Consider the following 25,782-nt stretch of genomic DNA (forward strand, 5'->3'; position numbering starts at 1 on the left):
CTGCCGAGCACAGTGGGTGGGCCTGTCCCCAAGGGAGCACCGGGCAATGGCCGGGGACATCTGGGGTCCTCACACTGGGGTTCACCGAGCATCAAGTGGGTGGGGGCAGGGAGACTGGTGCCCAGAAGCCCTGCACAGAGGATCACCTGGCCCCAGTGTCCGCAGTGCTAAAGGGGGCAGACCCTGTATTAATCATTCAGAAAAATATTGAGTCTGATCCCTGCTCACATGGCACGGCAGAGTAACCCCCGTGGTCAGACAATATAAAACAGGGGGACCCCATCCCGTATTTCATGGAGGAGGGTTGGGAGTCTCCAAGGCACCAAGACATAGCTGAGGGCAGCAGCACCCCACTTCTGCTGGGCTCCTAGAGCTCCTGAGCCTCTGGGTCAGGTACCCCCGGCCTTTCTGTCCCATCTAACTGGGACCTGGGGGGTGCCTGGTCTGGGTCAGTCCCTGGAGCAGCATGTCACCCTGTCCCCAGCTCAGGAGCTCAGCTAGGGAGGCTCCAGGCTCCAGGCTCGGTGCCGCCCCCCAACCCCCAGCCTTCATTTGCAATCAGAGCTCCTCAGGGTGACACATTTAGACGGTTGCTGTGGTGATGAGTGAAGGCTGGGGTGGTGGCTGCAGCGCCTGCACACAGATAGCTCTGCATCTGCACTGAGCCTCCGGTGAGAAGCGCTCCTGCCCCGTGCGGGTGGGGTGTCAGTGTGGGAAGGGCAGGGGGCTCAGACATCCCAGTCCCACACACTCAGTTCCTGGAAGGGGGAACTGCAGCCCGGGGAGGGGCGGGGGGTTCTGCCTGTCACCTAACGCTGAGTCCTGCCGTCCCTACCTGTGAGGGGCGTGCTTGGAGCAGGGGGTCTCCACTGGGGGTGACCCTGCTCCCAGGGGACACTGGGTCACCTCTGGGGACCTGTGTGGTTGTCACACTGGAGACCTCCTGGCATCGAGTGGGTGGTGGCCAAGAGGCTGTGCCCAGAACGGCCCCCCTCAGAAGGACCCGGCCCCCGTCAGCAGGGCTGAGGGGGAGACTCTGCTTTAGAGGGAAACAGATAAAGGCAGCGGGCTGCTTCACTCTAAGAAACCAGGTACCGGTGCTTCCCGATAATCTGGGAGTCCTGAGGCCTTTGCTCTCTCATCCCAGTTGTTCTACTGCCCTCCCCTCATTGAATTCCTGTCAGTCTCTGTGTCTCCCCAGATAGTCAGGCCTCCAGATGGTGGGAAAACAGGAAAGTGAAAAAACCCAGGGCTGTTTGTTGCTCCCCATTAGAAAATTGTAGCGACTGGCAAAACATCTATGGGGGCGGTCAGGTGAATCTGCCCAGACGGTGGGTGTATCAGTTATCTATTGCTGTGTAACAAAGTACCGCAAAAGCATGGTTTAAACAGCCGGCGTTTATGTTCTCGCAGTTTCTATAGATCAGGGATTTGGAGGTAGCTTAACTTGGTGGTTCTGGCTCAGAGCCTCTCAGAGGGTGGTAGAGCACATGTCAGCCGGGGCTGCCTCATCTGAAGGCTCGACTGGGGCCAGGGGAGCCACTTCTGGGACAGCCTCTCCCATGGCTCCTCCCCACATGGGCCACCTGCGGCTGCCTGGGCCTGCTCACAGCAGGGTGGCCGGCTCCCAAGAGCAGGCAGATGCCACACGCCTTTTCTGACTTATTCCAGAAGTGATGTGCTGCTGTGTGACTGGTCATGCAGACCCACCCTGACACAGCAGAGGGAGGCAGGGGTCGCCGGAGATGCTGCCACGGCAGGGGAACGTAGCTCCAGAAATTGTGATGGGGACATTAAATTACTTGCCCAATGTCCCTTTAAAAAAATAAGTAAAAGGGCACACCAGCTGCCGCCTCAGTGAAGTGCTGTCTGAGGCGACTGACTTGGTGATTTCAGCGGGGATCGGGCGCACAGCCCCATTCCAGGGTGTCCGGGGTGGGACCGCAGCTTCTGGGCCCTCCCTGGGGTGCCTTTGAGCATCTTCTCCCCCCAGAGCTTTGACGACAGAAACAGGGCGGGCAGAGGACAAATGGGTGTCCCATTTCTGGTTCCACGTGGTGTTAGAGCCAGGGCGGGGGGAAGAGCGGCCTCCTTGCTGGAATCTCCCCGTGAGAACGGGGCGAGGGTCGGGCTGAAGGCACGGAGCCTGGTCAGTGAGCCTTCACGGGGGAAGGAAGAGGTCTCCTCCTGCCCGGGGCCGCCTTGCAGAAACACGCTCAGCCTTGGTCAGGATGCGCTCTCCACCCGCCAAGTGAGACTGCGGAGTAATCCCAGTGCCTGATTCTATTAGGGCTCTTGTCTGGTCCGCCGTGAGCCCTGGGCCTGAGATGGCTCTGGGGTGGGTTAATCCAGGCTGGAGGTCTTGATCCTGATGCTATGATCCTGCTATGATGCTGGCGGGGGCTTCAGGGGGGGGGGGCACAGTAGAAAAATCCATCCGGCCGAGGAAGTCGCGTTGTTTTTAACTTTATAGGCAAGGCGTCACGCTGCCTGTACGCTTCGGCGACCTGCTGTGGAAAGTAGTTTTACAGGGCAAGATGCACGCCCGTCGTGGGGCGTTCCAGCGTGCGGTCGGCAGGATAACGCCCCCAGAGATGTCATTGTCCCCGCCCCAGGACCTGCAGACGTGTCCCTCACATGGCAGAGGGGACGCTGCAGGTGGAGTTAAGGCCCCTGGGATGCAAGTGACCCTGGACTCCCGGAGGGTTCCATGTCATCACAAGGTCCCTATCAGAGGGAGGCGGGAGGGTCAGAGTCAGAGAGAGATGGGAGATGCTGCGCCGCTGGCGGTGAGGATGGAGGGAGGGGCTGCGAGCCAGGGGTGTGGCGCCTCTAGAAGCTGGAAAAGGCAGGACCCGGTTCTCCCTGGAGCCCCGGAGGGACCCACCCTGCCCACGTCTGGACTGAGCCCCAAGAGCCTGTTGGAGTCCTGGCTACAGGGCTGTGAGATGACGGCTGGGTCGTGCCAAGGAGGCTGCATCCTGGCGCTGACGGCTGCCCTGATCATCCTGCTCCTGGCCGTGGTGATGGGTTGTTCCATCCCCCTGCCCCCGACAAGAAGCCCTCCCAGCCTGTGTCTGCTTGATGGTCAGTCCCCGTGGATGAACTCTGGCCTCCGCGGGGGTCACAGCAGTTGACCTCCCATGGCATGTGTAAAGGTCCTGTGCTTTTCAACCCGGGGCCTGCTGAGGTGCAGAGTGCCCCGCGGGCGCAGCGAGTCAGGAATTAGGAAGTTCGGGTGGTTGGTCTCCAGCTCGCACTGCGATAGCTGCGGGTGGAAAAGGACAATTAAAAAAGAGGAAGGAAGCACTTTACTGGAACAGCCCACAAAGAGGTGGGGCCGCCGCACCCACGGGACCTAGGACGGGCGGGGTCCCTGTTGGTTTCTGGGCGTTCGAGCAGGACCCCCAGCCTCAGGGTGCAGACCTCTGTAAACCAGGCGGCGCGCCTTCTGCTACAGAAACAGAGAGGGCGCCTAGTTCTCCTGTCCTCTCCTGCCGGAGGGCCAGATGGTGGGGAGGGGTCATCACCCCACCTCCCAAGACAAGACAAGACCCACACACACAGTAGTAATAATAACATGAGGCAATGATAATGAAGTAATGGTAATAATGAAACAATGAGATAATGATTTATCCTGATAAAGGGAAAATAATAAAGGAAGAAAATAAAAATAAAGAGTAATAAAAAGGAAGATAAAAATAAGGTTCATCAGTTTTAGTTCTGCGCATTAAGCACAGCTGAGGAACTAATCCTTGTTCATTGAGTTTTCTTTGCCAGATCAGTGAACAGTCTGTAAAGACAAAAAATGGCCAGACTGCCACGGAATCTGGGGAGTGAACAGAAATCATACTTTTGTAAATATGTTCTTCACACAGACCAAATACCACTGTTGTTCTTTTTTTTTAATTTTATTTATTAAACTATAGTTGATTTACAAGATTGTGTTGGTTTCAGGCATATGGCTTCAGATTCTTTTTCATTATAGGTCATTACAAGCTGTTGAATATAGTTCCATGCTGTACAGGAGGTCCTTGTTGTTTATCTGTTTTATACATAGTAGTTGTACCTACTAATCCCAAACTACTAATCTACCCCCTCTTTCCCCTTTAGTAACCGTAACTTTGTTTCCTATGTCTATGAGTCTGTTCCTGTTTTGTAGATCAGTTTATTTGTGTCATTTTTTTAGATTCCACATATAAGTGATATGTCTTTGTCTGACTTACTACACTTAGTATAATAATCTCTAGGTCCATCCATGTTGCTGCAAATGGTATTGTTTAATTCTTTTTTATGACTGAGTAGTATTCCATTGTGTGTGTATATGTATATATCACAACTTCTTTATCCAGTCATCTGTTGATGGATATTTAGGTTGCTGCCATGTCTTGGCTAGTGTAAAGATTGCTGCTGTGAACAATTTTAAATGATAAAAATAATAAATAATGAAAGAAGATAAAAATACTTTTTAAATAATAAAAATAAAAAGATAAAAATACTTTTTAAATAAAATAAAATAATGAAATAAGAATTAAAAATAAGTCATAAAAATAAAATAATAAAGATCTGAAACAAACAAATAATTCAATAGAAGCAATGATATGACTGAGCACATGGCCAGAAGGGGCAGGAATGGAAAATGGAGCAGCTGCTCTGGAAAACAGTCCAGCAGCTCCTCAGAGGGTTCAGCAAGCAACTAGCCACACGAACCCAGAATTCCACAGCCGGACTGTGCCCGGGAGAACCGAGAGCCCGCGTCCCTCTGCACAGAGATTGGCGGGAGAAGCACGCTGCAGCGGCCCGGGGTTTGCACCAGGCCCAGCCGCTTCCTGGCTGTGAAGTCTTTGCACACAGCACCTGGTCCGTGTGGACGGTGGCCCCGCCTGGCCCCTGTCCAGTGTTCCCCCCCGCGATGTGCCTAGCGCAGATCCCCAAGCAGTGACCACCCGTGTTCATCCTCACCACCCTTCATTTGACCTTTCTTGCCTAGTGGCCCGGAGGCTCTAGATTTTCCTGAAATGAGGATCCAGAGGGAACTAAGTTACAGAAAAGGGAGGCACATAAAAGCGCTGTGGGATCTGGATGGGATCCTGGAACAGAAGAAGGACGTCTGTGGCAAAACCAGTGACAGCCAGGTGAAGTGTGGAGCTGATAGTAACGCACCAGCGCTGGTTTCTGAGTTGCAACAAACGTATGGTGGTGGTGAGCCTGCGAGGCTGGCCAGCCAGCCTGGGGGCCAGATCCAGCCCACACTGGCCTGTTCTTAAAAATGTATTAATTAGCTATTTATATTATAATTAATTACTTTTAATAGTGTAAAATACACATAATATGAAAGTTACTATCTTAAAAAAAGTTCCCATCTTAACCATTTTTTTTTTATGAGGGGGAGGTAATTAAGTCATTTATATTTGGAGGAGGTGCTGGGGATTGAACCCAGGACCTTGTGCATGCTAAGCTCGCCCTGTGCCACGAGCTATACCCTCCCTCCCACCTTAACCACTTGTAAGTGTGCAGCTCAGTGGCATTAAGCACATCCACATTATTGTGCAACCACCTCCACCCTCCATCTCCAGAACTTTCTCATCTTCCCAAACTGAAACTCTGTCCTCATTAAACACTGACTCCCCCTCCCCCAGCCCCTGGCCCCACTGGCTACTTTCTGTCCTTGTGAATTTGACTCCTCTAGGCCCTCCTGTGAGTGGAATCAGAGAGTATTTGCCCTTTTGTGTCTGGTTTTTGTCACTAAGCATCATGTCCTCGAGGCTCATCCATGTTGGAGCGTGTTAGAATTTCTTTCCTCTTAAAGGCTGAATAATATTCCATTGTGCAGATGGAGTACACTTTATCGTTAGCCTGTTTTTATACAGCTCAGGAGCTAAAAATGCCTTTTATGTTTCTAAAGTGTTGAGAGAAACAAACACAGAGGAAAGTGCAGCAGGGAGCTACAGCCCACAGGGCCTGAATGGTAGTCATTTGACCTTTTACAGAAGAGCTGGCTGACCTCTCCTCTAAGATGTAAATGTGAGATTAAGCCTAGTGGGGTTGTTTGGGAACTCTCTGTACTAGCTTCGCAATTTACTGTAAATCTACAGTTATTCCAAAGTGAAAGATTTTTAAAAGGAAAATTTGGAGAACTAGGGATGTCCTTCTAAAGTAAGACATGAAACCCCAAAGTCGTGACTCAAAACCAGCTAGCACTCTGACTTTCAGCCCTGTGTGCCTATGTCTCTCTTTTTATTGCCAGTGTTCTTATCTTGTAACTTTGAAGACAGTCGTCAGTCAGTTCCCGTGACACCGCTTTGTGTTTGGGACCTCCCCTGGGGCACTCCAGCATGTGAAATGCACCAGCATTGTTTGTGTAGTGTGTGTCTCTGCTCACACACTTCAGGATTTCCCTGCTCCTGGTCTGCGAAGCCCCTGGAATCTAACTCTAGCTCAGGGATTGTCAAACTCTTAAAGTCCAGAGTGCATATATTTGGCTTTGCAGACCTCATGCTCTCTGTAGCTACTACTCAATTCTGCCGTTGTGGAGCAAAAGCAGCCACAGACGATACGGAAATGAAGACACGTGGCTGTGTGCCAATAACACTTAATTTACAAAAGCAAGCAGTGGGCCGGATTTGGCCCATGGGCCAGAGCTTGCCAACTCACACTCCAGCCCATCGTTTCACCTGTATCTAATAGTTCTCATTTGCCAGCTTGGTATTGGGAAAGTGATTAGGGATTTGTGCCTGGCATCCGTCCGACCTCCTGTATGTCCTGGCTCTGCTCACATGTGACCTTGAGCAATCGATTTTCTTTCTCTGTGACTCCAGTTTCTTGCTTCATAAAAAGTGAATTATAGTTTTTGTTAGATACACACACACACACACACACAAAATAAAACTCAGCACAGAGACTGGCGTATATGCATTCAGGAGCTATTAGATATTTTTGTTCTACTGTATGATTTATTTAAATAGTCTCCTATCATATTAGTTAGCTAACGCCATGTAACAAGTCGCCATGAACTTAGTGGCTTAAAAAAACCCACACATTTATTATCTCATGGTTTCTGTGGGTTGGAAATTTGGGTGTGGTTTAGCTGGGTCCTCTGCTCAGAGTCTCTTACTGGTTGCCATCAAGGTGTCAGCTGGGGCTGGAGTCTCCTAGGAAGGCCTGACTGGGGAAGTTGCTGCTGCCAAGTTCACATGGTCCTAGGCAGGATTCAGTTCCTGTGGGACCCTGGTTCTTCTCTGGCTGTTGACCGGAGGCCACCCTCAGTCCCCTGCCACGTGGACCTCTCCAACATGCTGATGGCGTCATCGATGTGTGCAAGCTGAGAAGGCCACAGTCTGCAGCAACACGGAGGCCACAGTCTTACATAACATGGTGGCAGGAGCGGGACTCGCCCACCACCCCTCACCCCCAGATGCACCCACTTCCGCAGGCTGTGCCCTTGGCACTGACTGGACTGTGCAAAATCCCCAGAACTAGTGAGCCCTGGTGAGCGCCTCCTGTGGGCTGGTGGTGAAACCAGTTTGAACCACTGTGATGAGCAAAGCACACGTGGTTCCTGAATTGGGGGTCTTACCTCTCCGGAGGGAGACTGGACTTTGAACCATAGCATGCTGATGGGTATGGGGTCTCTTCAGGGAGATGGCCGTGTCCTAGGATTAGAGCGATGGTCGCACAGTCTTGTGAACATCCTAAAAGCCATTGAACTGGACATTTTAGAGGGTGAATTCTATAGTATGTGAATTCCATCTTAATTTTTAAAACATGAAAAAGAAAGCCTGGGGACAGGGTGGGGCTCGCAGGTTGTAAGAATGTGCTGCCCATGACAGGAACGGGTGATCGTCCTGTCCATGCGGGCTCCTCGTGGACACCGTTGTGCATTCTGCCTGTTCCCCCACTCCAACCCCATGATTTTTCCTCCCTCACAGCACTGGGCACTTTGTGCCTGGAGTTTTCATTGTCTGTGTCTGACATTTACTGACCCTGCCTTGTGGGCAGTTCATAAAGGCAGGGTGTGTGTGGGGTCTGCAGACCCCTGCCTACCACGGCTCTGTTGTCACTATTTTAAAATCTGTAATAATCTTTGAACAAGGGGTCCCACAGTTTCATTTTGCTTCAAGCTCTGCAAATTCTGCAGCAGGTCCCGCTGCTGCGTCCCGTCTCCTTGTCCCCTGCGGCTTGTCCCCTGCGGGCCCTTCATGGGGGCCTGGGGAGCGCCCTGATGGGGAAGTGGAAGCCCAGCGTCTTTGTTGGGCGAAGGTCCCGGGGACAGCCTGGTGCCAGCTGGTGCACCTGGCAGCCTGCTGTCTTGTGAGCCCTGGGGACAGCGCTGCAGGAACGATTTTTGTCCTCACTCCTGTCTGCTCCGGCCCAAGCCGGTCTGGGCCGAGCACAGCCCGGTGGGGGCTCTGTGGTGGTCACCTCATGGTCCAAATCCAACTCCAAGGACTTGAGGACAGCTAGCAGCTGATGTTAAAGGGCCAAGAACCAGGAGATGTACGGATGGTAGATGTGAGGACGGAAAGAGAGAAACATCTTGAAGGTGATTCCTGAGCTACCCACGTTCTCAGCAGCATGATTCACAGTAGCCAGAAATGGGAAGAGCCCAAATGCCCATCAGTAATAAACAGAGAAACGCATGTGTCCCTCCACACAAGGGAACACCACTCAGCCGTGACCCGGAGAGCAGCCCTGACACCCGCCCCCACGGGGCCGGACCCCGAGAGCGCGGTGCTCAGGGAGAGAAGCAGACACAGGAGGACACACAGTGTGTGAGCCCATGGACGTGAAACGTCCAGAATAGGCCAGTCCCCAGACACAGGGAGAGGGTTGTCAGGGGCCGGGGTGGGGGGCACTGCTGCTGGGGATTAAATATTTGTGGTGATGAAATATTCAAAAATTGCTTGTGGTGATGGTCACACAACTTTGGGAAAGCACACACAAGAAACTCCACTGAACTGTGCACTTTGAATAGGCTAATTGTGTGGCATGAGAATTATGTCTCAGTAATACTGTCTGAAAATTTTATGTTTAGATTATCGGTCACCATTTCCAAGTTTTGATAATGTCCCCCAGTTGTGTAAGGAGCTGCCATTGGGGAACCAGGTGAAGGGTGCCTGGACCCCTCGGCACTAGTTTTGCAACTTCTTCAAAAATAAAAAGCTGAAGGACTGTACGTGTAGACGGTCCTTGCAAGATTGAGGCAAGTCTTGGCCTCCAGGTCTGTGGGCACGTTGCTCCGGCCCTTTCGTCTCTCGTCCCTGCTTGTCCACTGCTGTCTGGGTCCCCGCACCGTCCAGGGCGCCCCTCTAGCCTCAGCGGCTTGAGCAGCTCCAATCCTAGGTGGCCCCGCGGGCTTACAGATACCGGTGGGTCAGAGTCTAGCAGCTCCCGGAGCTCAGAGGGTGTTCCTGGGGCAGCAGCGCCACCTGCAGGTGATTGTGGGGATGTCAGTTCTCCATCATTAGCCTGAACTAATTTTCCCAGAGAAAGGGAACCAGCATTTAACAAATTTAACTGAGTTATTTTTTAAAGTAAATGTTTAATTTTAGAATGATTTTAGATGTTTAGAAGCATTTCGAAGAGAGTTCCCATCTCTGCCTACCCATCCCCCAATTTCTCCCAATGGTCTTGTCTCTCATACGCACAGTGCATTTATGACAACCGAGAGGTGGACGTGGGTGCAGGTCTGTGACCTCAGTCCCCTCTTTATTCAGATTTTGCTAGTTTTCCCTAGTGTCCTTTTCTGCCCCAGGATCCCATCCAGAATCCCACCTGTGTTTAGTTGGCCGCATGCCTTAGGCAAACCCAGGTGGGCTGGGCACCCCAGGGCTCGCAGTTCAAGGGGTTGACTCAGCCCCCTCCCCTTCCTTCCAGGAAACTGTGAGGGTCAAATGATGCTGGTGAATGTCTTGCATAAACTATAAAAGTTCACGTGGGCAGGGGAGGTGTAGCTCTGTGGTAGAGCACGTGCTTAGCACGCATGAGGTCCTGGGTTCATTCCCCAGTCCCTCCAGTTGAAAGAAAGAAAGAGAGAGAGGGAGAGAGGGAGGGAGAAAGGAGGAAAAGAAAGAAAGAAAGAGGTCATGTGAACATCGCATCCTTTTCTCCACCGTAGTGTTGGAACACATGGAAAACTCACCGGGGGTAACAGCGTGCTGAGAAGGCTTTCTGGCAAACTGCCGGGATCAGTCTGACTCCCCTGCGTCTCGAAGCATCCTATCTGTGCTGTTCCCACAGTGGGGGAGAGAAACCCAAAGGCAGGACTCCCAGAGTTTTTACATCTAATCGTGAGCCCGCGCCTCTTCTGTGCTGACACCACTGAACACTCACTGGCATTTCAGGCCAAATCGTGCTCAACTAACATGATGCGTGTTTCTTCCAGGGAGCGGACGTTGGGTTCCTGGACCGCGGCGCTGCGGACAGCAGGCCTCGAGCACAGGTCAGTGTCCTGGGCTTTTTCTTTTCTCCATATTCGATTTGGAGTTCACGTGGGTGTTTGGTTGGCTGTTGGGAGCCAAGATGAGAATGAAGAGGTTGGCTTGCCGTCCAGGCGGGTATCCTTGCCGTGCACGCCTGTGTCCCCCACGCCAGGCCTTGCTCTCTTGTTTCTGAGGCTTGGTCTTGTCCACCAAAGGCGCACGGGAGCCACAGGGAGCACCTTGTGCCCTCAGCTCCTGATTGGTTGATCGCCGTGAAGCAGGGGGCTGTGGGGCTGGAGTGCCGGTCCTGAGCCCCCAGGACGGGTGCGGGGTGGCGAGCCTGATGGTGCCGCCTGCTTCCCGCTCTCAGCCTCCTCCTCGAGGGGCTTGATTAGGGTGCTCTGGTGCTTCACCCCAGTTGTCATCTGCATGGAGATGACAACTGTCAATGGCTGTCATCCAGAGCAGAGTAGGTCCCCGTGCGTGACAAATACCTGGACCTTGTTGCCCGCCCTGGCGCGATGGCAGGTTGGCACCATTGCGAGGCCTCAGGAGGGTTAAATTTGAGGAAAACTGAAGCTCAGGTCCTGGTCTCTCACTCCTACCTGTCTCGGGTCTCACTCCTCAGAGGACTCCAGGTGGCTTTTGTGATGTATGAAGAGGAAATGGAAAAAATTGAGGCTGCCTGCGGCCCCGGGCCCGTGCCTCCCGTGCGCCTCTGTTTTGTCACAAATGTCTCTGCTGCTCCCCGGGAGTCTCCTCTTTCACGGGGTCTTGAGAGTAAACGTGCAGTTTCTAATAACAATTTGGATGGATCTTTGATTCGGGCTGTGTTCAGTGTATCAACAAACTTGAGGGAGACCTGATGTCTTTATAAGGTGCATTCTCACCCGGTGTGTGTGCTGTGCGTGTAAAGGAAAATTGTTAGACAAGAGTGCAGAGCCCCGGGACGACACTTCGTATGATTCCACTTAGATGGAATGTCCAGGAGAAGCAAGCCTGTAGGGACAGAAAGGCTGCTGGGCTGCCAGGGACTGGGGTGGGAATTAAGACGCGCTGTGCTGCGGGACCAGGTGTCTTACGGGGAGAAGGGAAGAGTCTAGAACTGTGGAGGGGGGGGTCGCGTAACAGAGCAGGACCCTCTGACATTTGCAGGGGTGTCTGCAACTGCCTAACTGTACAATGGTTTAAAGGGTTTTCTCATGCTCTTGCTACGGGGTCGGGCTGGAGAGGAGGGGGGCTTGGGCGCGTGGTGCTGTGCGCAGGGCCCGTGCTCAGTGCCCTGGCATCCAGCTGGCTTGTTTGTGCTCCCCCAGGGTCTGAAACAGATTCACAGCACGCACTTAGCACTGGCTTAGCACTCCGCGTTATGGGCGGATTGTAATTTATTTGTTTTAAAATAATTTTATAATTGACTTAGGTGGTCTGTTGGTGGGCTTTTTTGGGGGGTGTTCACTTTTTTTTCTGTTTTTCTTTTCTTTCTCTCTTGCTCTCTTTTTAAATTTGGCGGCTCTCTGGGATGAATGTCCTTGTGGGGACTCTGTACGTCCTGGGCTGGTCCTCGTTGGGAGTAAATTCCCATAAGCAGGCTTCCCTGGTCTGAGAATTCAGGTCTGGGCTATCTCATTTACGTTCTGACCTTCAGCCACAAAGACCTCCAGAAAGGCAACGTCGCCCACCCCGGAGCCTGCCTCCCTGCCCTCCCAAGCCCAGCGTTAAGTCACTGCCCTGTCCGCGTCTCCCTGGTCCCTTCCTCTCAGGCTTTGCTTCCGCCAAGGGCCCGGCTGCGTCCTGACCTTTCTGTTGGAGTGTCTCTCTGGGTGACTTGTCTGACCGCTCCCGGCGTCTCTGGACGCCGCCTGCTGTCCGCCGCCTTCGCCGCGGACGCTTCTCCCAGTGGTCGTTGCCCTTGGCTCCTGGCGGGTTTCGCCGCGGGGGACCTGCAGCACTCTGCGCACGGCCGTGCTCTCTCTGCTCTGCGAGGCCTGCTTCCAAATGTCGGGGTTTCAAAGAACAATTCGCCTGCCTTTTGTTCGGATCGCATGTTTTCAACTTAAATCCTTGCGCCCTTTGGAATTCAGCTGTGCTCGTAGGTCTCATCTGGGGATCATTCAGACGCCCCCCAGGAGCCACTGGGACACGTCTGGGGACATCTGTGGTTGTCACAACTTGGGGGGTGGCTCCTGTCATTGAGAGGGTGGGGCCAGGGTTGCTGCTGCAGACCCCGCAGCGCTGAGGACGCCCGCACAGAGGATGAGCGGCCCCGATGTCAGCAGTGCCCAGTGGACAGGTGTGTTGGAAGGAGACAGAATTTTCTGCTGAGCTGGTGCCCACGGCCAGCCTTGCAGGGGGTCCTCTGTTCCCCTTGACACACTCCTCGAAGCGGGGAGTCTGGACTTTCCCTGAGACCTTTTTAGTTTCATAGTCACTCTTAAGCCTGTCCTGTTTGCCAGGCGCAGTGCTGGATGTCCGCAGGCGCCCTCATGTCCGGTTCCCCAGCACCCGGGCAGGGCCGGGCAGCCTGGATTTCCCATGGCAGGGTGGCTACCTCTCCAGGGGAGCCAGGATGTCACCGAACAAAGGCCACCACCGCCCATCCTGGCCACAGCACCGCTGGGTCCAGCTGCACTGAATTTCCGCAGACACCAGGGCTCAACGAGGACCCGGAGTTTGGGGCGTTTGCTCCTGCCTGGGGTTTTGGGCCGGGGACGGTCCCAAGAGTGCTGCGGTTCCTGCTGGTGGCCACTAGGGGGCGGAGAAAGTCCTTGCTGTCTCTGGCGGGGCTGGGTTTTGAGCCAGGCGGGGATGGAGATGCAGGTTGGTACAGGGGGTGCCACTGGGCATCCAGGTGTCTTCAGTCAACCCCTCACCCCTCTCAGAGTCCTGTGACTTCCTGTTCACTTTCTCTGGGACATTCTGGTCCAGCACCCAGAGACCCACGGTCACCCTGTTCTGGGGGCCCTTACCTCACAGACCCAGAGATTCTGTGGGTCCGTTGGGTGTAAGAGGGAGGCAGAGAACACAGCTCTATGACCTTGGAGGCCCTGGGCACCTGCACCCACAGATCCACCCCAGCCCGGGCGCATCCCAGGGGCTGAAGCAGAGCCTGGACCCGGGAGCAAAGGCCACAGGATGAGGGTGGGCGGCCTAGCTGCTGCTCTGCTGCCGGAGGACTGGGTCTTGCTTCTGTCACCTTCCAGTGCAGGCACAGGGATAGTTCCTGCCTGGACTGGCCAGGCCTTGGGGGCCCTCCCAAAGACTTCCTTCGTTCCCTCAGCCAGGACTCCAGAGCGTCTGGCTGGGCCAGGCCCTGGGGGACAACAGGGCACAGGGTGGGTGGAACACCGGCTCACACAGGGCTGACGTTCCGGCGAGAATCGGGAACCATTCAGGGTCTGTCCCCCCGGGCACGGCTGACACAGGTCCAGGTCGTCCTCTGTCGGGGGCCATCCTGGGCTCTGTGGGGTATGGAGCAGCTTCCCTGCCCCGTCCCCCAACTCGATGCCAGGGGGCCCCCAGTCACGGCAACCACAGATGTCCCCCAGGCACCACCCGGTGTCCCGTGAGGGCAGGGTCCCCCTGGGTGAAACCCTGCCCTCCTGGCGCCTCCCATGTCCTGTCTTTAGATGTGGCTAGGTCCCCGCACCCCGGGTGGCGCGTCTTACTGGCTTTGAAGCTCCGAGGGGCCGGGACCACAGCCAGTTGACTCCTGCCTCGTGGAATGGCTCTCAGACATCCCGGCTGTCGGGGGGCCGGCCTCCCTCCAGAAGGTGCCATTATCCTTTGAGGTGAACACCGAGTCCGGAGCTCGGCCCTCTAGTGTGGTAGCCACAAGCCCCAGGCCCACAGGCATGGGAGGGCGGGCAGCGGGGAGATGAGTACACTGGGAATGTACTGGGGTAAATCGGTGCTTCTAGGTCGCAAAGGATTTCTCAAGCCTTCCTCCAGCCTTCCTGCTCCCTGCACGGGAACAAACAGAACTCCGTGACCTCCAACTGCAGAGTGTTTCTCTGATAACCCTCGTTCTCCCGGGAGTTTGTGAACAGTTCTGCCAAAAGCACTCCTGGGACTTTTATCTTGAGAGAGTGGCCCTTGTGTGGGGTGCAAACTCCAACCCCAGGGTGCAAGTCCGAGCATGTTTCTCCCCACCCCGCCCCGTCCCCATCCCGTCGGTCCCCGCCCGGCTCTGTCCCGGGCAGGCGTGTTGAAATGCGCACTGTTATCAGTCCTCTCCGTGGACAAGCTGTTCTCCCGAGAGACCTGCCAAGACAGGCGGTCAGAACCTTAAAACCGCCTGCTCACAGAAGGTCACGGCTGCTGCCGCCGCCCTCCCAACAGAAAACGGACACAGTACCTACGTAATTACGGGGTGCCCAGCTAAACCCGGCCGCGGGGGGGACCCGCTGCAGCCCGCGGGCCCAGAACCCTCTCCCTGCAGCCAGAGTATCCCCTTGTGCAGAGCAGCCCATGGGGTGCTTCCCAGGACACGAGCCTGACCCCACTCAGCGGGGTCTCACCATGGTGACCCTGCCCCAGGGGACCCTGGGTGACATCTGGCGACACCTGTGGTCATCATGACTGGGACATGAGTGGGTGGGGCCAGGGAGTCTGGTCCACAACCCCCGGGACCCAGGACGCCCCACAGAGAGTGTCCAGGCCCCGTGTCAGCAGTGCCGAGGGGGAGGGTCCCTGCTCCCCAAGATTGTTGGTCCCAGGGTGAGTCAAGATCGCCTTCTTTATTGTGTGTTATCACCATGGTTCCCGCTCAAGCCCCGCTCTTCCGGACCCTGTGGGCTGAGGCACACTGCAGATTCTCTCGGGGAATCCGCTCGTGGGCTGGTTAATGCCGCCCCCGATTTTACCAGTTTGAACACCGAGGACCAGAGAGGCTCACGTCCAGTATCTCGAGGCAGGGCTCCCACCTGTGGGCCAGTAAGAACTGACACAACAACCAAGGCACTGAGACCGCAGTGTCCCCAGGCAACCGCGTGAGCAGTCAGCCTCCTCGGGGCAGGGGTGATGTGCCCATGTGGCCACCAGTGGAGTCACAGATTCAAGGCCTCCTTTGACTCAGAACACACAGAAGGTAATAGTCACACACACAATAGTGACAGGAAGGTGAGGGGCAGGGGGAGATGGGGAGCCACGTGGAAGCCAAAGAGGGGCCCATTTGGGGCGGGCAGAAGGGGTCCCCCTCATCCCAGGGCCCATTCTCAGCCCTGCAGAGTGCTGGCCTGACTCCACCTGAGCCAGAGGGCACTGGAAGTGTGGCTCTTGCCTCCTTGTTCCCTCCCCTCCTGCTTCATTCTTTCGGTGAGCAGATGCCCATGGGCCCAGCCCCATCAGACTAAAACACACATGTCTGTGCACAGAAGCTCCCGGGACCATGCCCTCGGCGAGTACATGTAACAGAGGGTTAAGGCATAGCCTGAGAAGGCCCGGGTGGGGTGCACTCAGGGGTTGGGGGCAGGGGGAGGTGCTGAAGGGGCTGAGGGTGGGGAGGGGGCCTGAGCAGGTGCCCCAAATGCAAGGGCACGGGGAACTGGGGTGTTGGGAGCTTGTCTCTAATTGCCATTGGTGTCCCCCCCATTCAGGTGTTAAAACCCACCCCCCAGCTTGGTGGTAATTGGAGATGGAGCCTTTGAGAGGTGTGATCCTGGGATTTTAAATCAATACATATTTTGGTCTTCAGCTACAGTTCCTGGCTCCCAGCTCCCAAAACCTTTAGAATTTCCTGAGCCATAGGAGCAACCCCTGTGTGTGACTAAACGTGATAGTGGTTGTAAAACCCTGGGTGCTCTGCTCTGCCATTGCAGGAGGAGTGCACTTGCTAGCTCTTGCTGCGTAACAAGTCACCACACACTCAGCAGCTTCCCCCAACCCGCCCCACCTATCAGGGCAGAAGTGTGGAAGCAGCGTGGCCGGGCTCTGCGCGGGGTCTCCCTGGGGTTGGCCAGGGCTGATGTCTCACCTGAGCCTCAACTGGGGAAGGACCCACTTCCAAATTCACCCAGGCTGTCAGCAGGATTCAGTTCCTTTCTGCCATCTGACAGAGGCTACCATTATCTTACTAGCTGCCAGCTGAGGATGACCCTGAGCTCTTGGAGGCCACCCAGGTCCCGGCCTGACCACATAGTCTCCTTCATAGACCCACTCTTCCCACCAGACTCCCACTGCAGGAAGGGCCTTGCCCTTTGAAAGACTCACTTGATTAGGTCAGGCCCACCCAGACAAAGAGTCCTTTGATTAATTCAAAGTCAGGTGACTTGAGACTTTAATTATATCCTCCAAATCCTTTCTGTATAAAATCACCTAATCAGGGTATGGTATCTTATCATGTTCACAGTCCTGCACACACCTGGGGGCTGGTCTACAGGGGGCAGGTCTCTGGGGGATTTAGAACCCTGCTGACCACAGAGTGGGAGAAGGAGCTGTGGGCGGGTCAGGGTTGGGGTGGAGAGGTGGTGTTTGAATGACGCGTGGTTCGTTTTGTCCAAGTCACACCTAAACATACCCGTGGCTTCACCTGATCTTTCAAAAACTTTTCATTTGAAATCATCACAGATTCATAGGAAGTTGCAAAAACCATGCAGAGCAATCTCATGTGCCCTTCTCCCAGCTCCTCCCAGTGGTGGCATCTCACGTGAATATAGGACAAAACTAGGAAGTTGGCATGGGGCCCGTGTATGTACAGAGTTCCGTGCCATTTATCACGTGCAGATGTGGCTCCTGGGTGTGCAAGACCATCACACATCTGCAAAGTGGAAAGAGCCCTTCCTGCTTGTGTGTGTGTGTGTGGAGGGGAGTGAGGAGGGCAGGGAGAAACCAGGATCTCTGCTGTCTTCTCTGTGCCTCCCAGAGAGGGTGTCCCCAGGGGGCTGTCCTGTGCTTCTCCCTGACAGTAGCCCTTACATAGCAGTGCCCTTTACATCTGTGCCCCTCCTGCGGGAGGTGGCATATCCCAAGATGGTACCCTAGACCCCCACCTCCTGGTGTCCACACCCTGTCTGATTCCTGCTCCTGAGTGTGGGCAGAACCCAGAACAGAGGTGATGCCACTCTATGGTTAGGCTGATGTGAAATGGCCAAAGGGAATTTCCTGGTGTGACAAAGACCCCTGATCCGTTGACTCTTGAGTTCATCAAAAGGGAGGTTATCTAGGTGGGCCTGACCTAATCAGATGCGCCCTTAAAGGAGACCAGAAGCATATCTAGAGGCATCAAATCCATAGAGACAGAAAGTAGACAGTGGGGACCAGGGGCTGGGGGCAGGGATGGAGAGTCCGTGTTTAATAGGGACAGAGTTTCAGTTTGGGAAGATGGGAAAGTTCTAGAGATGGATGGTGGGGATGGTCACACAACAATGTGAATGTGCTTCATGCTGCTGAGCTGTGCACTTAAACGTGGTTAAGATAGTCGGATGCTTTTTACCACAATAAAGAGAGAGCGCAGCAGCAGCAGCAGCAGCAGGTACTGTCCTGCTGGCCGTGAAGAAAGCAGACAGCTGCATCGTGAACTGCCCGTGCAGGAGGCCAGGCAGCCCCGGAGCAGAGAGCAGCCCCCATCTGACAGCCAGTAGGAAAATGGGGCCTCTGGCCCACCACTGCGGGGAAGTGGACTCTGCCAACCGTTCGGATAAGCCTGGAAGGGGACCCCAAGTTCCCAGATGAAAACTCAGCCCAGCCAATCCCTTGATTTCAGGCTTATGAGACCCCGAGCTTAGGACCCAGTTAAGCTACACCCCATTTCCCAACACAGAAACCAGGAGATGACAAAGGGCATTGTTTTAGACCTGAAGTTTGTGGCGACTTGTCATGCAGCAGGAGCTGACTGATACACCTGCCAGGTTGTCTTCACACACACTCTTTCTAAAATGGCAGCCCTATCTCACAGAGGAGAAAATGAGAGTAGAGAGAGGTCAAGTTACTGCCCAGAGCCACACGGTAACTGTTCTGTGACATTCAAATTAGCTGCGTCTGTCAGCCAAGCCGGACCGTAAGCTCCTTCAGCTCAGGGAGCGCCACCGGCCGGATGTTTAGCGAGTGAGTGAAGGAAGGAAAGAATGAGGCTCCGGGACGAACCCTCACCTGCCCTCCTGAGTGGAGAGGTGAGCCTGTGACCAGGATGGGTGACACATCGGGGCCAGCAGAGAACGTGCTCACCCTGCCCGGAGTGGAGTGATGATCACCCGCGGGCTCCCCGGCTGAGTCAGCGGCCAGAGCGAGATCCAAGCTCACGATCCTCCGGAATGAGACACGCCACACCTGGCTCCCTGACTAACCTCCTGGCTGATTCAGACCTCTGCCTGGACGAGCGGCAGGTGAGCTCGGAGCCAGGACCCTCTGCCCACGGGACTCACAAAGCTAGGAAGCCAGGCTGTGGGCATCCTTGACTGGAGCCAGGGTGCAGGGCCGAGGACAGGCACAGTCCAAGTAGGCGTGTAGAGAGGCCGCCTCCAGGACTCCGGGTGGGGCCACACCCGCACACGCCCCCGGCAAACCATCAGCCATTCTCTGCATCCCAGTGACACGAGGCAGAGCCAGCTGGCCCCCTCGGCACTGCAGGCGTGGGGCTGGGTCATTCTCTGCAGGGGCCACCACAGGCAGCATCCCTGGCCCCCACCCCATCGAGGCTAGGAGCCCCCCCAAGTTGTGACTACCACAGACGTCCCCTGGGGGATGGAATCACCCCAGCTGAGACCCGGTTGAGTGAGCTGGTGGTGACAGCACTGCCTGAGAGCAACCGCAGGTGCTTCCTCCGGGACCTCAGGGAGGCCTTCCTGGAGGAAGTGGATCTGAGTCAAAGTTGACAACGTCCTGGAGCTGACTGGAGATGGAAGGGACCCTCCAGGTGGTTCCCAGACATAGGGCAGGGGTGGAAGGTGAGGCGGAGGGAGCAAGGAGCCCGCAGGCAGAGACTGCTTTACCCAGAGGGCAGTAGGGAGCCATAGAGGGTTCCAGCCCCACCCATGGCAACAATCAGTGGACCTCCCTGGTTTTCCAGATTAGGAAATTGAGGCACAGGGAAGGTGAGGGTGCTCTAGTCACCCCCAGCAGTGGTGCGCAGAGGGCTGTCTCCACAGTGCTGGAGCCAGGCTGGGAAGCAGCATTCGCCCCAGTGCCTCCCAGCTCCAAGACCCCCGGTCAGGCAGGCAACTTTTCCCACCCTGTTTCCTTCACTAAAATTGGGATAATGCCTGCCCCGCCACCCAGGGCTGCCCCAGGGGAGAGGGGGTCACCAGCTCTGGGGTCCGTGTCCCTGCGGCCGGCACAGGGGGCGCTCACGGGAAGCGCATCCCATCACCCCGCTGTCATTGGAGGTGTCTCCCACCCCAAGCCCCGCACTCTTCCCCTCCCTGGGCCCTGCCTTCCTCCTTCCTGAAGACAGTGAAGGTTATCCGGGGCCTCTGGTCTCCATGGAAACCTGGGCCTGACTGCGGGACCCCAGGCCCTTCAGTGGTGGTGGTGATCCCTGGACCCCTGCCCCCAATCCCGGGGTCCTTTGGCTTGACGGAGGGCGAGAAAGAAGCCACCGAACCGTGGGAACAGAACATGCCCCTGACCCAGAGCCCGCACCCCTGAGAGGTGACCAGCAGGAGTCCCCCGTCTGTGGGCCCAGCCCCGCATCCACCAGGAGGGACAGCAGCCGGGGCAGTGCTTCCGTGTCCTGAGCTGACCTTGCTTTCCTGTTCTTGGGGCAGGAAATGCTGGGCCCTTGGAGTGGACTTGTCCAAGCTCAGTAAACACCCGGGCAGCCAGGGGTGGGAGCAGCGGTGCTGGTCTCCCTGCCCGCCCGCCTGCCCTCCTCTCTGTCCTTGGGACTTGTCAGGAAAGGTTGGCCGACCTGGTCCCTGCGTCCTTCCCCTAGGACTCTGAAGTGCTCAGCCCCTCCTGGCAGTGGAGGGTTGGAGATGCCATCTGGGGACAGTCACCCATGTTGTGAGGCTACCAGGGTTGCCATGTTTGCACATGGGCTGCGTTGCTACACACACACCCAGGACAGACTCGGGCTCTCGTGAGCATTTGCAGCAACTGCTCGCGCGCGCGCGCATGCGCGCGCGTGTGTGTTGAAATACACATAACATGAAATTCACCATCTTAACCATTTGTAGGTGCACAGCTCAGTGGCATTAAGCACATTCACGTTGTTGAGCAACCATCCCCACCACCATCTCCAGAGCTTCCTCATCTTCCCAAACTGCAGCTCTGTCCCCACGAAACCCTCACTCTCACTCCCCTCCCCCAGCCCCGGCCCCACCATCTACTTCCTGTCTCTGTGGATGTGACTCCTCTGGGTCCTCCTGTGAGTGGAATCATTTGTCCTTTCACGTCTGACTTATGTCACCGAGCAACATGTCCTCAGGGTTCATCTGCGTTGTAGCAGGTGTCAGAATCTCTTTCCTCTTTAACGCTGAACCACATTCCGCCGTATGCACGGGCCACGTTTGTTTATCCGTCAGGCCTTAATGATCACCTGGGTGGCTTCCACCTCTTGGCTGCTACGAATCACGATGGGAATACAGGTGTGTGATTACCTGTTTGAGATCCTGCTGTCAATTCTTTGGGGTGTGAAACATCTTTTGGTTCTGGTTTGACACCTTGGCCCCCAGCCTGCAGGTCACCTGTCTGCCTCCCAGGACAGCGGGGAGCCCAGTCTGAGCTGCAGAGTCAGGGAGTTGGGCCAACACATGGCTCTCCCTTCACCCACCCTCACTCGGGCCCACACACCCCTAGGAAGAATAATAGGCTTTTTGCATAAATATGCTGCAGTACAAGAATTCAAAAGTTGCGAAGTGTGTCTCGCAGCCCATTGGCTCCAGGCGACCGTGCCTGCCAGGCGGTATGGAGCCACAGGTGACCCACCCATCCTGCGCCTGGCCCCTGGCCTGTACACACTGGTGTTTAATAATAACCTACCCCTATATTGTGGACCAAGTGTTCATGTCTCCCAAATTCACCTGCTGAAGCCCTAACTCCCAGTGGGACGGGGTTTGGAGGTGGGGCCCTTGGGAGTTGATCTGGGTTAGGTGAGGTCATGAGGGTGGGGCCCCCTGGATGGGATTAGTGTCCCTATAAGGAGAGGAAGGGACCAGAGCGCCCTCTCCGCTGCGCGAGGTCACAGCAGGAAGGCAGCCGTCCCAGGCCAGGAGGCAGACTCCCACCAGGAACCCACAGCGCCGGCGCCTGATTGCTGGCTTCCAGCCTCCCTGATGGCGAGGAGCCCCCGGTCTGGGGCTTCTGTGACAGCAGCTCGGATGGACTGATGTATCCTATCAAAAGTAAACGTAAACAGAAGCTGTCCACGTGGCAGTTCCCTCGGGGCACTGGAAATGCTTTTGAGGACAAGGGTGGACAAAGGAGCCGCTCTGCCTGCCGGAGGGGTGTATCGCAGGCAGGCTGGGACGGCCTGGCTCTTCAGCAGACAGTCAGGGTGTGGGGAGGGGGTCGGCATCCTGGGCGGCCGCAGCAGACGGGGCAGCTTTGAACCACAGACATCTGTGCCCCCAGTCCGGAGGCCAGCCGCCTGAGATCAGGGTGTCTCCAGCGGCTCAGAGGTGGGTGGGGGATCCATCCTGCCGCTTCTGGCTTCGGGGGCGCCAGGCCATGCTCGGCTTGTAGAGACGTCGCCAGCCTCCGCCTCTGTCCCCGCGGGGCCCTCCTCCCCACCTCCCTGTGCGCCTCTCCTCTTTTTACAGGGACACCTGTGCTGGGCCAGGGCCCATCCTGTTCCAGTGTGACCTTATCTTACTTTGACTGTTGACCCCTGTGAAGACCCTATTTCCAAATAAGGTCATGGTGCTAGTCTGCTCAAGCTGCCGCGCAGCCCAGCCACCACAGACGGAGCCGTCAACCCCAGGCGCGCTCTCCCGGTGCTGCGGGCCGGACTTCCTCTCCCGCATCCCCGCGCGTTCTCCCCGCCTGCGTGTCTGTGTCCCGATCTCCTCTTCTAGTAGGGAGCCCAGTCCCACCGGTTCAGGGCCCCATTTTACCTTCATCCACTCTTTAAAGACTGCCATCTCCAGCTACAGTCAGAGTCTGCGGCCTCGGGGCTCAGGGCTTCCACGTGGGGGTTTGGAGGAACACAGTTCAGTTCATGCCAGTCACCTCCTGAGGTTCCAGGTGGAAATGAATTTTGGGGAACGTGGGTTAAACTCAGTCTTCAGTGAGGGCCTGAGGGTTGTGGGAGGGAAAGGGGGCAGGCCCCCCGATCGGGGTTGGGGGCTGCAACCAACTGAAGCTCCGTGGAGGGGCCCCTGTTTGCACAAGCCCCACACGCGCTGCTGTGAGGGGGCCTCCTCGCCTTTGTGGATCGCAGTGGAGAGGCCTCAGCAGAGGCCGCAGGGGGCCCCGGGGCCGGGAGCAGGGCAGCCCCCAGCGGAGCCAGCACGTCCACCCTGCAGGCCCGCTCTGCGCACCACGCCTGCGGCCGGCCGGGGCAGCAGAGGGAGACACCTCAGCCCCCTGCCCGAGGGTGACTGGCACCGCGGCCCTAGCGTCCCACTAGGAGCAGGCACGTTTCCTGGAAACCTTCCCTTTTGCTTGTAACTGCTTGAAAGCCTTGGCTTCTTGCCCAAGATCTTCCCACTTTGCTTCGAAGGGAAGCAGCTTTGACTTTTTCCCTTCTTTATAGCATGATCTTGCGGCGTGAGCGACCACTCAGGGTGACATGGGCCCTGCTCTGGGGTGCAGTGGAGGGATGGGGAGAGAGAGCTGTCACCACATCTGAGGGGGCGCTGCGAGGTGGGCCAGTGATCCAGAGGCCCCGCGCAGAGAGAAATGGAGCAGCGGGTGGGTGTCCTGCAGCCAGAGCACAGGCCTTTGGCTCTTTTTCCTTAATTCTGCAAGTTAAAAACATTTTTTAAAATAGCAGCTTTATTGAGATGTAATTCACACACCATACAATTCATCCTATAAAGTGTGCAATTCAGGACGTTTTAGTACTTAGTTATGCAACCACTGATTCTAGAACATTCCACCACCCTGTCAGTAGTCACTCCCACCCCCTCCCCCAGCCCCTGACAGCCAGGAGCCCCCTCCCTGTGTCTGGGGACTGGCCTGTTCTGGATGTTTCACACCATGGACTCACACACTGTGTGTCCTTCTGTGTCTGCTTCTCTCCCTGAGCGTCGTGCTCTCAGGGTCCGTCCATGCGGGAGCAGGTCTCAGAGCTTCTCTCCTTTTCGTGACTGAATAATTGTCCACAGTGGTGCTTGGTTTTGCAAGATGTTACCTGATGGACGTTTCCATGGAATTCTGACATCTGTGGGAGCCCTACACCCTAATTAGGTTTTGGCCTGATCTTAAACGAGCACGAGTGACAAACTTGCTACACTTCTAGACAGGCCAGGCCTTGGGTATTTTCATGTCTGCAGGCCAGTCTTTACTGTAACTGCTCAGCTCTGCCCTTGTGTCTTAAAAGCGGCGGGAGAGGATGCCTGCTTGACTGGGCGTGGCCACGTGCCTGGAAAGCTTCCTTTCCAAAAATGTGCAGAGGGCTGGATGTGGCCCTCAGGCCAGAGTAGGATGGAGGTTCTCCAACTTTTTGGCCCTGAAGTTTCCAAAGAGCTTTTGTTTTATGCGGGTTATAGTTATCAAAAATTACTGGATTCAAAACTAAAACTGAGAAAAATTTTAAATGTTTATTAATTCATTTAAAAATAACAGTAATAAACCTTTAATGACTTTTTTAATGAGAAGTAATTTTTTTTTCAAAACAAATAATTAGTGAGAAGATGGCAGGGAAAAATCAAGAGGCTGTCACAGCCCAGAGTTGACCAAGGAGAGGTGACGACTCAGCAAAGTGTGGGGGGAGAACTAGTGACATCTGAATAAAGTGTCCCCATGTCAGTTTCCCAGCTGTTGACACATGAGCCCTAGGGGAGGGTGGGCAGTGAGGGGCAGACAGCCCTGTCTCCGCTGTCTTTGCAACTTTTCTGTAAGCCCCAAATTATTTCAAAGTCAATGTTTGTTTAAAAAAATAGGACAGAACCAAAGTTTTGTGTGGTTGAGCACTCCAGTCAGAGGAGGGTGAGGATGGACCTCTGTCCTCTGCTCCAGTGATCGCGTCGGGGACAGTGGCTGGAGAAGCTGCAGTGGGTCCGGCCATTGGTCAGAATACTGATCCGGTGCCCAGCACGGGCCAAGGACGGTCATAGGTGCCAGGCACGGTGGTGACTCGAGGAATAAAGCCCCACCCTCCAAGGACAGCACTTGCAGATACCCAGCAAACAAGGACGAGGAGAAGGAATTAGGAGAGTGCTGGGGGGTGGGGCCAAGTGGAGCGACAGACCAAGAACCAGGGGTCCAGGGGGTGCCGGAGGAGAGGCCGTCCACGCTGGCCCCGAGGGAGCAGGAAGAGCACTGGGGGCAGAAGGCGGGCACTGAGGACTCCCTGGAGGTGGGGGCTTGCAGGGCAGGTGGCGGGAGGCGACAGTTAGGAGTGGACTGTCGTGAGGTGTGGCTGCCAGGTGGCCTGCAGGATGGCCCAAGGCTTGCAGCCCCCGAGGAGGGTCAGAGCTGCCGTGGCAAGTCGGCCTTGCCCCCTGACACGGGCCAGCTCGCCTCCCCGGGTCCTAGCCAGCTCCCTCGTCCTAGCCAGCGGGTCTCAGCTGGGGTGACTGTGTCCCTGGGGGACACTGGGTGTGTCTGGGGACATCTGTGGTTCTGGTGATGGGGGGCTCCTGGCATCGAGCAGGTGGGGCCAGAGTGCATTTCCACACCCCCAGTGCCCAGGATGCCCCCCACAGAGGATGGCCTGGTCCTGATGTCAGCAGTGCCCAGGGGAGAGACCTTGTGCTAATTATTTGGAGAAAACATTGAGCCCAGTCCCTGCTCACGCGGGCTGCTTGGGTCTGGAGCCGGCTTGCTCTCAGGCAGGACTCTCAGTCACTCCCCGCTTGGAAATTCAAGTGCCCATGACACTGGGCTTCCCCACCTGCCCGCGCCCCAACCCTGCCCTCCCCCTGGGTGCTGGTGGCCACACGACCTCGGAAACTCCCTCATCTGTCAGCTCTGGGACCGATGACAGCATCTTCAGGGTCTGGTCCCAAATGAAAACCCGGGCCCCTGGTTTAAAAATGACTGCGAGATTCTAGACAGAGCAGAGCATGGGCCTGGCTCAGCTCTGAGGTCGAGGGGCACCAGGCCCCTCCCTCCCTCCCCGGGCAGGGCCACGTCCCCTGTGGGGTCCCCCTGTGTCGAGGCCAAGCTGCTGTCCCCGGTGCCCGTCCACATTTACTTCCCTGTGCTGGGCGGGGCTGACCAGAGGAAGGCGGGGAAATCGCGGCCTGCCGGCAGGGCGGCCTCCAGGGGCATGGTCGCAGCCTGGTGGCCAGCACGGGGCCTCTGGGGCCCAGGCTCACCT

The 25,782-nt window shown here is 56.0% G+C and overlaps 1 protein-coding gene and 1 long non-coding RNA gene across 6 annotated transcripts in view; one reads left to right on the forward strand and one right to left on the reverse strand.

Moving 5' to 3' along the window:
- GNG7 (G protein subunit gamma 7) overlaps positions 1-25,782 on the forward strand; it is a 128,122-nt gene that overhangs the window by 29,088 nt on the left and 73,252 nt on the right. For all 4 annotated transcript variants that reach the window (XM_074351185.1, XM_074351190.1, XM_074351187.1 and 1 more), the window contains exon 2: positions 10,385-10,441. The gene's annotated coding sequence lies outside the window, so the exon portion shown is untranslated. The remainder of the gene's footprint in view (positions 1-10,384; positions 10,442-25,782) is intronic.
- On the reverse strand, positions 3,676-17,819 carry LOC141574687 (uncharacterized). Of its 2 annotated transcripts, none has more exons than XR_012501687.1 (3): positions 14,087-17,819; positions 7,577-7,652; positions 3,676-7,337 (listed from the first exon to the last, which is right to left on the reverse strand). It is a non-coding gene; the product is annotated as an uncharacterized LOC141574687 (long non-coding RNA). The 2 variants fall into 2 exon arrangements; XR_012501688.1 differs by lacking the exon at positions 14,087-17,819 and adding an exon at positions 10,142-10,368 and having other exon boundaries at positions 7,577-9,428.

The sequence above is a fragment of the Camelus bactrianus genome, chromosome 22, assembly GCF_048773025.1.
Source record: "Camelus bactrianus isolate YW-2024 breed Bactrian camel chromosome 22, ASM4877302v1, whole genome shotgun sequence".
Lineage (NCBI taxonomy): Eukaryota > Metazoa > Chordata > Mammalia > Artiodactyla > Camelidae > Camelus > Camelus bactrianus.